Consider the following 13,718-nt stretch of genomic DNA (forward strand, 5'->3'; position numbering starts at 1 on the left):
GGGACATTACTTCTGATATCCTGATGAAATCAGATGTTCAGATGATTTCCATTTACACTGTGACTTTCTTTAAAACCCACCGACAAACAAATTCAAGGTCTCTGGATGGACTGCTTAAGAACTATATAATTATCACCACGGATGAATATCAGAATAAAGAATACAGGAGTAAAAGATGGACCGGGAAAAAGGAATTGAGAATAGTGGAAAGGAAATGAACTTAGTATACAGAGGCGTAGTCTTTTATGATTTACACATTAAAAACTTTCTTTAATGGGTTCAATGAATAACCATCTCAACTACTACATGCTCATTTTAAGTTCCCACTCTTATCCTAGAGTATCTTTTAGAGCTAACGCTACATCTGTGTTTTAAAAACTGGTATTTTTAACAAAAAATATTAAAATCTAATTTAAATTTTAAAAATTAAAATTAAAACTTTTAAGAAAACAAATCACTGTTCTGCAACACAAAGTGCATGGCTACACAGAGAGGCAAGTGTGAGGAGGCGCCTGATGCTCCCTTCTGAAAGGGGTGAGCTCCATGGGTTCTTCTAAAATCTACATAGAGAAGTTATGTTTTCCTTCTGTGAACTGTGTGAAAGACTAGAGCGTCAGGGTTCCTTCTCCAGAGAGAGCTGGGGCAGAAGCGAGAATGCAGGGAAAGGACAAAGGGCACCTCTTAGCAGAGTTGCGTATTCTCAGAGGGAGAATTAATTACATTATCACTATAAATCCCTAAACTGGCCCGTTCCCAGACCTCATGCCTCTAAGTGAGGAGCCAGCTTCCATCGTCCAGCCACATTCCTAGCCCCTCTCGAGAGTGAATCCACAGAAATCTCAAACAGCGCTGCCTTCAGCAGGACCAGGGCAAGCTCCGCTTTCATTCAAATGGACTAACGTGTTTTCTCTACGACCACCACTAATTTAGGTAAACACTGCTAGTTTAAACAGCACAAAAGAGTATAATCAAAAAAAATCACACAACAGGACCCGACAGCAAGTCTAAGCAATCACCAGGAGTCAGTAAAATTTAGACAGAAGTCGGGTGGAAAGCAAATGCCGTCAGGACAAAAGAAGTCTTTAAGAATGAGATAAAGTGTTGTGTGGGGAGGACCAGAGACAAGGTTTCCAAAAACAAAAAAGTTGGGAAGTTTCTGATAAGTCACGGCCTTTCCGTGCAAACCAGCACACACCGCTTCTTTTTGGCCACAATAGGAAACCCAGTCAGACCACTGGCTAAAAGGACTCAACGCTTGGCTAGCCGGCTGCAGCCCCTTAAAGTCTTTCCTCATTTGAATAGTATTTTAGGAATGTTTTGTCAATGTGTCGGATGATTTTCACTTCTACGGCATTCTTGCCTTCACCATGATAATTATGGACATCCTAACAATTTATTTCATAGGCAGAACATTCCCAACTCTAAATGATGACCTTTTTTTAAACCGGCTAAAATTCATATATTTATTTGTCCACATTTTCTTTAAAAAGGTTAACTTTAACAACTGTTGCTCATAGCAACACAGGAACAAAAGATTTTTCACATGCATAATCTAAGCATTTAATTAAAATTCACAAACTTGGATCTCAAACCAAGCCAAAAGTAGCAATTTAAGAATACTAGATTCCCAAATAAAAGCAGATATACAACATGTTGTTAAGCCATCACAAAGGCAAAATAAGAAGTGCAGTAACTTGTGACACGGATAAAGGAATGCACAAGTTAAAAGATTCCTACATAATCACCGCTTTAGTGACTTGTATTTTCCAAGTAAGTTTCATGGCATAAGTAAATTAAACAAAAATACACCATCCTCCCTCTTAGTTTTTATTACTTCCCACTTATGAATGCTAGAGCCCGAATCCAGATCTAGGCAGAGTTTAAAGCAAACTATAACATGGCAATTTACAGAAAGATTATTTTTCCCCCAAGACTTAAATTCAACTACGACAGTCAAGGTAAAAAAGAATTCCAATCAAGGTCTGTAATTTACACATTTGCGGTGTAAACCAGGCATTCTCAGACAACAGATTGTCCACTAGGGTTTAAATCAATGAAAAAACAGAGAACTCTAGCAAAGAATCTGGGAGAACTGGGACTCAGCTTTATCACTTTGAAAATTCTCCGTTCTTAATAATCAGTTCACCTGTCCTCAAATGGGAGAGGGGGTGTGGGAGTGGGGAGGTACAGATAGTGTAGGGGACATATTTGGGAAGGGGAGAATTCCACAGAAGCCCAGATTGGGAGAAGGCTGTGGTACAAGGTCAAGGGCTTTTAGAACCAGAAGACAAGGATAAAAAGAATGTATAGCACATGAGATATCAGCGTCTAAAAGAACTTAGAGCATTGGAAAATGACAGCGGAAGTGACGGAATCAAATCAGGCTTTACTTGAGCACCCAATATGCGTAAGACATGGTGCCGGGACTCCTGTGAGGGGGCGTCGATAAACAACAGTGCATGATTCGACCAATGGAGACCAACAATTTTGGGGGGAAAATAAAAACTAAATTCTGAAAAAGTAATGGTCAATTGGAAGAGTCAAAATCTCACATATAATTTAGTTTTAATACAATTTTAAAAACACGCACCATAAAAATTAAGGCACTGGAAGATAGTGTGGGACTAAATTATTAAGGGAAGCCTCAAGTATGGAAACTTTGTTAAGTCCTAAAGGATGGCTATGACTTCTAAACCCCAAATAGGAGGCCAAGAGCCCTTCTGAGTAACAGTCAGAGGCAGTACACAGTTTAAATGCACACCTTTGAAGTCAGAGAGACATGGCTGAATTCTGCCATCACTGCTTAACAGCTCTGTGCCCTTAGACAAATCGCTTAACCTTTTAAACCTCATTTCCTAAAACAAGGGCAAGAGTGGTACCTAGCAAAGGTTTCATTTATTAAGAGTGTGCACAGAACTAGAAACAGAGAATAAGACAGATACAGTATTGGCCTTGTGAAACCCAAGATAACATATGTGTAGGGCTCAACAGACAGTACTGATATCACTGTCATCATTTTCGTCATCATCGGAGCACAGTGGTGGAAAGTATAAGATATGTTCCAGTGAGAACAAATAAATCATCTTAGCTGGAACAAGATTTCATAAAAAAATATTGGCATGCCTCAGGACTCAGTCCTGGAATCTCTTCCTTTTCTCCCAGTAATTTCACCCATCCCACAATTTTAAAATACTATCTATCTATACCCAAATTTAGTATCTCCCCAACTCCAGACTCCCTGTCCAGCTGCCTATTAGATACCTCCATGTGTATGTCTTCATAGGCATCTCAGATCTATAAATCTAAAACAAGACTCTGGCTTCCTGATCCAACTGGATACCAACCAACCATGTTCCTCCCTGGGTCTTTCAGTAAGTCAGTAAATCACCAAATCCTTGATTCTTCTCTTTATCTCATGCCTCACATATCCAAAGCATGAGCAAGTTCTTTCACTTACCTAAAAAACATCACCGATTTATTCACTGCTCTCCACTGCCAAAGCCATCATTCCAGCTCAAGATCTATTGTTTCTCATTAGATTATCTCACTGCAATAGTTTCTATGATTCCTTCTCCATGGAGCAGGGAGCGCTTGTTTAAAAATGGGTAAGACTACATTACACACACACACACACGCCCCATCATTGCTCCATTCAACTTAAAATGGCTCCCAAATACCATTAAAATGTTGATGGTCTACAAGGCATACATGATTGAGACCCTTTTTACCTCTCCGCCTCATCTCCTATAACCCCCCTCCCTCTGTCTGCACTGCAGTCACACTGGCTGTCTTTCAGCAACTAGAACACCCCTACCCCAACCCCAGCACTAGGACAGTGTAGTCCAACAGAACTTTCTGCCCTGGTGGAAATGTTCTATATCTGCACATGTGGCTATTAAGCACTTAACATGTGGTGAATGAGACTGAGGAACTAAATGTTTATTTAATTTTGACTAATCTAAATAGCCACACACTCCTAGAGGTTATCATGCTGGACAGTGCAGAACTAGCCTTTCCTCTGCTGGGCTATTCTTCTCCCAGACCTTCACAGGATGACTCTTTCTTCTCCTCATGTCTCAGCTCACTGTCAGCTCCTTGGAAAGGCCTTTCCTGACTACCCCACCCAAAGCAGCTCCCATTAACACCATTATCACTTTGCCTTGTTTATTTCGATCAAAACACATGCACTGATGCCTTTATGATTTGTCTTCCCCAAACTAGAATACGAAATCTGTAAGAGCAGGGATTTGTCCATTTTGTTCAATGTTAGGTCCCCAAGATATATGTGCTTGGCATATAGTGTTATCAGTGAATGTCTGACCAATGGCTGAATGAATGAGTCGGTGAGTGACTGACTATGGGGTCAAGTCAGTAAAAGCAGTTAGGAGACCAGTTATACAGAGTGCTGGAAGAAGGAAAGAGTCCTTCAAATACTATGGATCCAGGCTCTGCAATGTTCTTAAGCGCCCCGTGGGGGACAGGCAGGCTGAGAAGGCACAAAGGAGCAGAGCACATGCAAAGCAGGGCTCCATCCTCAACTGACCCCAAATCAATTTTATGGAGAACATTAGTGATACAGACACACAGATGCTCCTTACCTATGAGACATTAGGAAATGTCTCAAGGAGGTGTCTACATACACTCAAAAGGCATATCTTCACAGAGGAAAAAGGACTGAAAGGGGTATTAGGCAACCAAATTAGCTTTGTAGTATCTGGATCTGCAATAGCAAACTAGGGCATTAAGGTTACATTAAACATTCAGCCAAGTTAAATACCGGTTTATAGTCATACTGCCCTATGAGAAATGTCATTAGCTGTGTGACTTAGCAGAAAAGGAGAAAGGGAAGCAATGACGGGAGAAAGTAAATGATCTTTTTCTAACAAGTTCAAACACCCCGATAATCAGCAGAAAGGAAAGAACACATAACATGGACGAAATTACTGACCAGCCAAAATGAACAAACCTAGATTTATAAGCTAACAAAACTGAAAACCCAGGGATATCATGGGCAATATGGATTCTAATTATTCATTATCATAATTTCAAGGAAAAAGATTGGTATTTCGATTTATCTCTATTAAAAACCATAACACTAAGGAAAACTGCAAGGTAAAGTTTTGAACTAAATGAAACTACATGCTCTTCAAATCTTTTGCAGTAAATGTTGTCTACCCTGCTTTAAACTTGACCAAATATCAATGCCGCTTAAAAAATTACCTCTCATAAAATGGAGCAATGTTGGTAAAGTACACAATGCATCCCAGTCCATACCTAAGTCAGAACTTTAACCAGGAGTTTACAGAACAAATCTCTATAAGTCGATGTTTACTACTGCTGTCAGCACTCACATTCAGAGCTGGAGACCACCACAGCTCAAGCCACACCAGAGAAAACACAGCACTGCAGAAGCAGCAACAGTCACCGGGAAGGAAATCCTCTTCGCCTGCCAAATCCTGACACACTCATTTTACAGAAATGCCAGCGACACTTTGTAACTAAAAGTCAGTCACTATTTTAGTAATCAAAATACTGTCTACATTTCTTTAAAATTAATTTCCTACTTCCAGCTCCAGGGAGACCAAAGCAGGTTAAAAGAACGCCTCTGTTCAAATTCTCTGTTGAGACCATCATAACTGCTCACTCGGTTCAGCAGTAAAAGAACAGTTCCCAAAGCTTAACTTTGTTACTGCACTACTGCCCGCTTCCCAGCTGGCTCCATTTTCATTGCTACTCACTATCGTCCCCCCAGGCCCCTGGTTTCTTTACTGACATCAGGGCTAAAAGTATAGGAAAAATCATTCACAGAATAACACAGTTTTAACCTTTCACAGCACCTTTGGAACACCCTTAACTGCGGACAGGCACCTGCCTTGTAAAGATTATACATGGAATTCTTTTCTACTTGATCATATCATCAACTTTGTGACAATATAAATACTAGCAATACGTCACTGGAAAGTCAGAGTTTCTAACTACCAAAATAGATTACTATAAGACTTATACTTCCAACACTGAACTGTAAACAAACAACTATGGTATCTCCAAAAGTTCACTTTTGGCTGTTTTTCTCATGTCCCTATGTACTATTCCAGCTACTTCGGAGGAGAATGGGTTTGTAAAACCTTAAGTATCATGCTGTGTTTTCCATGAGAAGGAAAGTAACATGAGGAGCAAGGCAACTCTACAAGTTCAGCGTCCATGTCTGATTTACCTTTATACTACACAGTGCCTAGAGTCCACCTTATTTGTGAAGTAAATGATCAATGATCCCTGATAAATATGCCATTTTATCATATTAAATGTTTATATGAATTATTTCAAAGACTTTATCATCTTATTTTATATCAGAGGTTGCTAAAATTTTCTGTAAAGGGCCAAAGACCAAATATTTCAGGTTTTGTGGGCCACATACAATCTGTCACATATTTTTCTTTGCTTTTGTTTGTTTGTGCAGAACGCTTTATGGTGTAAAACCCAGAGGTCTATACAAAAAGGAGGCTGCAGGCTGGGATTTGGCCCTTGGGCCATAGTTTGCCCACTCCTGCTTCTCAAGTATACCAAAAAACCGTAATTACATAGTATGCTCACACTTTGACTGAAGAAAAACACTTCCAACTGTTTTGTGTGGGTTTTTGTAATTTAAAAAAAATAAACTATGTTTAGAACAGTTTTAGATTTACAGAAAAAAATGCAGTTAGTACACGCTGTATTTCATGTTTCCATATATCCCACACTCAGTTTCCCCTATTTGAACAGATGAACCAATATTGATACAATATAATTAACTAAAATCCACTTTTTTCACATTTCCTTAGCTTTTATGTCTTTTTCTCTACCGGGATCCTATCCAGGATACCATATTACATTTACTCATCATGTCTCCTTAGGCTCCTCTTGGCCATGACAATTTCTCAGACTTCCCTTGTTTTTTGATAATGACAGTTTTAAGGAGTACTAGTCAGATATTTTGTAGAATGTCCCTCTATTGAGATTTGGTGGGTGTTCGTCTCATAATTAGACAGTGGTTTCTCGGGAGAAAGACCTCACATACACAAAAAGATACCATTGTCATCACATCATATCAAGGGTCTATCGACATGACTTAACGACTTGATATTTACCTTGATGCCTAGCTGAAGCAGTGTTTGTCAGGTTTCCTCCAACTGTTTTTTTAAAACACAATTAATAAAAATTAATTTCATTCTTACCATTTATAACTAGCTAGACGGTTTTAAACGTCAAATCATTTTGAATAAGCTGACTGTAAACTTTCACACACATCATGATTCACTATCTATGTGATTCACATCTATCCCTCATAAAATATATCATATGAAGACAAAAATTAATTTGTACTTTGCTAGTATATTTGACTTTCAATTCTTCTCAACTCTTGTTTCCCACCTATTAGAAAGGAAGGAGGTAACCATTAGGCTGAATTAAAAGGATTCTAAAGAAAACATAATGGACAATACTCAGATTTTCTCTCACTTTTTAAATGATTATTATGCAAACTAGATTGTAAGCAACCTGAGCTGAGACAAATCTTATCAGCTTTATATCTCTCAGAGTCCAGGGTACCTAGCAGGTTGATTAATTTATATTTACAATTTCAGTGTTAAAATAATTCAAAGCAGTCAGATATGGGGGACAGGGAAGAGCAATGTGAGACTAAGAAGAACTAATTCCTCCCCTCTAATTTTTTCTTGGTCAAGTTATAAGTGAGAGGACTCAGAAAGGTGGGGAGAGTGGAAAGGGCTGAAAGTCTAGAATAAAAGGGGGAAGCTTGGGTCAAATTAAGGCTATCGAAACACTCTGAAGAGGGAAATGCAATTCAAAACCACAGGAAGACACTACTTTGTGCCCACTAGAAATGCTTAAAAAAAAAAAAGAAACTAACAAGTGTTGGTGAGGATGCAGAGACACACTGCTGATGGAACGTAAAATGGTGCAGCCGTTATAGAAAATAGTTCGGCAAATCCTCAAGAAGTGAAATATGTGACCTAAGAATTCTACCTCTAGGTATATATCCGGGAGAACTGAAAGCATATAGTTATACAAAATTTACACACAAAGGTTCACATAGCATTATTCATAACAGCCAAAAAATGGAAACAACCCAAATGCCAATCAGCTGAGGAACGGATAAACAAAGTGTGGTATATACACACAATGGAATATTATTTGAAGTCATGCAAAGGATTGAAGTACTGACACATGCAACAACGTGATGAATCCTGAAAACATTACGCTAAGTGACAGAAGTCAGACACAAAAATCATATGATTCCATTCATATGAAATTTCCAGAATAGGCGAAACCATAGAGACGGTAAATAGATGAGTGGTTGTCAAAGGCAGCAGGGGTGAGAAAAGAACAGAGGGTGAGCTCTTAATGGATAAAGAGGTTTCTTTGTGGGGTGATAAAAATGTTCAGGAATTATATAATGGTCATGGTTACACATTGTGAATATACTAAAAACCACTGAATCATACACTCTAAAATGGTTTTACATGGTGACTTTTATGTGATTTTTCTTCTCAATAAAAATAAATAAATTAAAAAAAAAAAACACTGAAGGCATTGAAACATTCTGAACTTACATACTTGGTAAATCACTTTTGAACCACAACCTATATACATAACTGTGCCTTTAAAAATCCCTTTCCTATACTTTTGTGGTAATTTTTCCAATAATAGGAGCTTCAGAAATGGATGGGAAAAATTAGTCTAAAATTCTAAAAAGAAATCAGTTCAACCAATAGCAATCAAGTTCACAAGACGAGCATACACAGACTCAGGCCCTATCTCAAGAAACGTACACCGTATTGGGCTAACGGTTCCCTACCATTTCAGTAACTCCGTCAGCAACATGAAGCTGGCCACATCCCTCTATAGTGGTGGCATCATTTTCCCAAAGACATTTACTCAAGCAAAGTAAGCAAGTGCCATTTACAGGGCACCAGCTCCAATGCCCTCAGGCATGCAGTGCAGGGCCTGATCAGGCTGCGGGGCAGCTGCCACACTCACCCTCAAACAGGGCTTCCTCACGTGAAATCTAAAGAGTGGCTTGCTTGAAGGCTACGGTCACAATGGCTGACTACGCAGCTAAAAAAGTGACTTATTTATAAATAATAGTCTTTCTTGAAAAGGCAATTACTGTCTGGAGTCTTCCAACAAAATTAAACTGCAAACTATGGACTATTAAAGTCACTGAAGAAATCTTTAGTCATATACTAAGCACTCACTGCTCACTCCAATAGGCATTACAGCAAACTGTGTTGAAAACAAGAAATGTTTCTTTGGGAATTTTTGGAAGACAGCATAGTTTAGTTTAAGTTGGTGCTTCCCAAAATGATTTTTAAAAAAAACCTTCTTTTAACAACCTCTTCACACTTCAAAACCATAATCACTCAGATAATCCACAGTGATCACTTGGCACCCAGACCCGGAACCACATTCAGCAATATATGACCATGGCAGTCGCAACTAAGATTATCAGTGCTAATTTTGTTTTCTTTGCACTTATAAGTAATTCACATCTGACAATTAGTCAACATGTAGCAGCTTAATTCTCTAATTACTTTTAATCTAACTGGAAAATCAATTAACTCTGGTCGTTGGTAGTTATGGGTAAATTTTTTGAAAGCCCAACAATATGAAATTGGAATAAGAGAGTAGCTCAACTAGTATTCTTTGATAAATTTAACACCTTTTTTCATTAACTGACCTAACCAACACTCAGTTAAAAATACCACACACAAAGAAACAGAAAGCGGTAAGAAGCAATCAGGTCTTCTGAGGGGCTTACACTCTAGCAGTAGGTGTAGCAGTAGGTAAAATTACTTGCTTTGACTTTGAAAGACAATACAGAGTTCCTCAGATGCTAATCATGTGCTACAGATGGCACAGAACACCCAAAAGTTAACTCCCTCTTCAAGGATACCCGGCTGAGATCCTCTTTCTCCTCATTGTCACCTTTCCCATCCCCCAGGGTTTCTTCCCTTCAATTAGAAATTAAAGGTTGCGCGATGTCTGACACTAGCCATAAACCAAAGATTATGGTCTATCAGCAAGTTTTAACATAAAGTCACCGTGTGGTGGCAAATCTTTTAAATTCAACTAGACAAAGTCATTGTATCTCTGGATAACATTCCATCCAACAATAGAAAATGAGCAGAATTCTACTAGGAGTTTGAAAAACCACTCAACCTGTCTCTGAGGCCTGTGTACGTTAGCCCCCTACTGCTCCAAGAGGCAATGAATTCATCCAAATTTTTTCTTCTATATTCAATATAGTTTTTTTTTTTTTGCACCAGACCATTTGGCCATGATCTATGGCCTACCATAAACACCAACTGGTGTGGTCAAAGGGTGTCCATGGTGAGCAAAATAGAGATGAATGAGGGAGCAGACCTGCAAAATAACACTCTTGGGGGAGGGGTCAACTGAGGTTGAAGGTGAGGCAAGAAACCATGGACGGGGAGATTTCCCCAAGATTAGTGGGGGGAAAGGAAGAAAGAGGGCAAAGTCAATACTGTTACAGTAAAATTGTAACCTATTCAGGGATTAGACAAAGCTCCTAACTCTTCCCCCATATAGAATTTCTATTGTGCCAAGAATATATTGAATTTTCAGTTCTACCTGGACCTGAGCTGTGGTTCAATAGGGTCAACTTGATGGGTTCCCAACCCACACTCCCAAGGCGTTCATGAACCAGACCCCATGTGTGGCTAACTCAGGGATCACAGAATCGTAAAACGTTGACAAGGGACCTTTGAAGATCAATAGAGATTGGTCAATCAGCCTGAAAAATCAACACTGTGCAAAGAGGTTCTACTTCACTCCAAGACTGCCCAGCATGTCCAGGTGCCCAGGCAATCTAGAGGAATGAAAAGGACACAGGCTCTGTAACCAGACTATGTGGCTTCGAATCCTGACTCCGCGTCTAAAAGCAATGGTAACCTCTCTGTAACTCAACTTCCTCATCTGTAACTGTAAGATAATAACGGTACCTACCTCACAGGAGTTAAAAGCTTAGCACAGTGGCTGTCACACAGTTAAAAGCTTAGCACAGTGGCTGTCACACAATAAACATGGAGTAAATATATGCTAATATATCTACTATTTTCAGAGGTAACCTGAACTACATACATATTTATTCAGTTCCTAAACTGGAATGACAACACTACAGCTTCTACTATTTGGCTCGGCCCTAATTAAGGGCTCCCAAATATCCCTATGAAGTAGGTGGTATTATTTTTCTTTTAGAGTTGAAAAATGTAGTTTTACAGGGATTCAGAAACTCATCTAAACTTACTCAATAAGCTTTGATTACATCCCAGCAAAGTTTGCATTATGTCATCTATCTCCAAAAGCTTAAAAGTATTTTAAAATAACACTTCGGTATTCTAAAATGACTACTTATTGAATGAAATTATATTCTTGTAAAATCTCCAGACCTTTCCCCACTAAATATGCATAATTATTTATACAATCAGAAATACCTCTCAAATTCTAATCGACTATCAAAAACACAAGATTCTTTTTCTTAACATAAATATGACTGAATAAATCATCATGATCATTTTAATTAAATGGCTTTAAAAGTTCAAAAGTACTGCAAGATCCACAGTTTATCAAGTTACTTTCCTTCCAGGACTTGTAATTTGATCCTGTAGAAGAATAGGCACACTTTAATTGGCCTATGTAACATCTCTCTTTCCATATGTTTGGTAAGTGTGTAACAAAATTGACTAGAGTCAATAGTTACTCCAAATATCCTCTCCTAACATCTCTTATTCCATTCAAGACTTACAGACACTTACTTTTCCTAAAAGAAAACACCATGAAATATGTCAATGTTGACACTGATCTCATGGAATACTTTTAAAACTTGAACACTTAGATCCAGAAATATTTGTAACCAAATTTATAAATACTTAAAGATCCAAAAGCTTCAAGGAAAACTGGAATAATAACAAGTCATCTTAATCAAAACTGTCTCCAACAAATGAATTTGTTACCTAGTTTCCTGAAAACAGAGTTCATAATAATTGTTAATCCATTAAAAGTTTAAAAAGACATGCTTAACTTGCTTAGGAAGTAGTGATATGGGAAAACCAAGCCATATAATTTTACTTCACTTTCTATTTGTTTAACCTAGCATTACATATTCTTATAACCCTTACTGGTAAACATAAATGAAATGATATTAATAAAATATGGAAATGGAAAAAGAGAACCTAAAATGCCTAAATACTTCAAGAATGCACTGCAGTTTCAACAATCTGAAACTTCAAGTATCAGAAAGCAGAAAGAATTATCACACAACTGTAAAAGTCAAATATTTATACAGGTGCCTTAAAAGTCACTGTTGCGTGCACACCACCATCACTGACATTTACTACCTGTTAAGTAGTTTCAAAGTGCAATAACTGGCTTGGAGCGTGAAGTTTATGACAACAACTAATATGTCTGGAGAGACAATAAAGGTGTGATGCTTGTCATAACTTTTATCAGGCCAGCAACAGACAGCTAGGCTGTGGCAAGACAGACTGCACAGGTGTCTTTTCTCATTTCAGGAGGGAAACCTAAACCGATACCTTCATGGATAATTTAATGAGGATTGTTTCATAAATTTACAATGTCATTTATGACTTTCTTATAATTGCTCTTTAATAGCTTTCAAAAGCAATATTCTTACGATAAAAGTAACTGAGAATACAAAGTATGAAACTATTTCAGCTTCAAATTGAGAAAAGGGAAATGTTTCATAGGAGAAGCACCTAGAAAGGTTGTAAATCCCCAAGGCCACATTCCATAAAGAGCCGAAAAGAAGTTTTAGAAATGATAAAGAGTCCAAAGAGTGGAGTCAACCCTAATAATATATGTATTATTTAAACTTATAACTAGGAATACTTCCTTAATGGAAAATTTATAAATTTATAATTAGGATTATCTCCTGTTATTCTTATAATAATTCTAAGAGATTTTCCTTTTAAGGCTAAAAAGAAAGATGGGATAGGGGACCAACATTTCTGAACATTTAGCTACACTTTAGCTTCTGAACTTCTTAGACGCTGATTTAGACGATTATCACACTTCTCTTCGCCTCCCAAGGAGAATAAAAAGTGTGTGTTGAAAACTACAAGAAATCATGCTAAGCTCAAGTCAGAATTCCTCAATAACCAAGGTTCAGTTTCAGTGGTCATTTTACAACTTACTTCAAAATACAATCTGCCATTTCAAGGTCTGGGAATCAGTTTAACTTTTCAAGTGAAAACTAACACTAGGCAGTAAAACCCCAAACAAACGTAACTAAATTCTGAGGGGCGAAGCCAATTACACCCACTACCAAGGCCCAGAGAGGAAGGGTGTACCTGGGACTCCCCTCCACGTTCAGGACCTCCGGGCCTGACCTGTGGCGCGCCCCATCAAGAACTCCCGGTCAAGGCTGGGAGTCAAGCACCGCCAGGGAGATGCTACAGGTGATCTGAACGGCTGGTCCCCCACCTTGCACTTAGGCCTCCTCCGGGGCCCTGAGCCCGTCCCGCCTCCCATGCCGAATGTACCCTCCAGCCTCAATTCTGCCAACTTTAGGCGGTAGCGTGCTTGTAAGAGGGCTCAGGTGGCCCCTCTGGGTCCGTTAACTGGACACGGAGTGCCAGCCCGAGGCGCCCATTCCACCGGTCACTCCGGGCCCGGAGTGTCTA

Source organism: Pteropus vampyrus, unplaced genomic scaffold (genome assembly GCF_000151845.1).
Source record: "Pteropus vampyrus isolate Shadow unplaced genomic scaffold, Pvam_2.0 Scaffold92, whole genome shotgun sequence".
Lineage (NCBI taxonomy): Eukaryota > Metazoa > Chordata > Mammalia > Chiroptera > Pteropodidae > Pteropus > Pteropus vampyrus.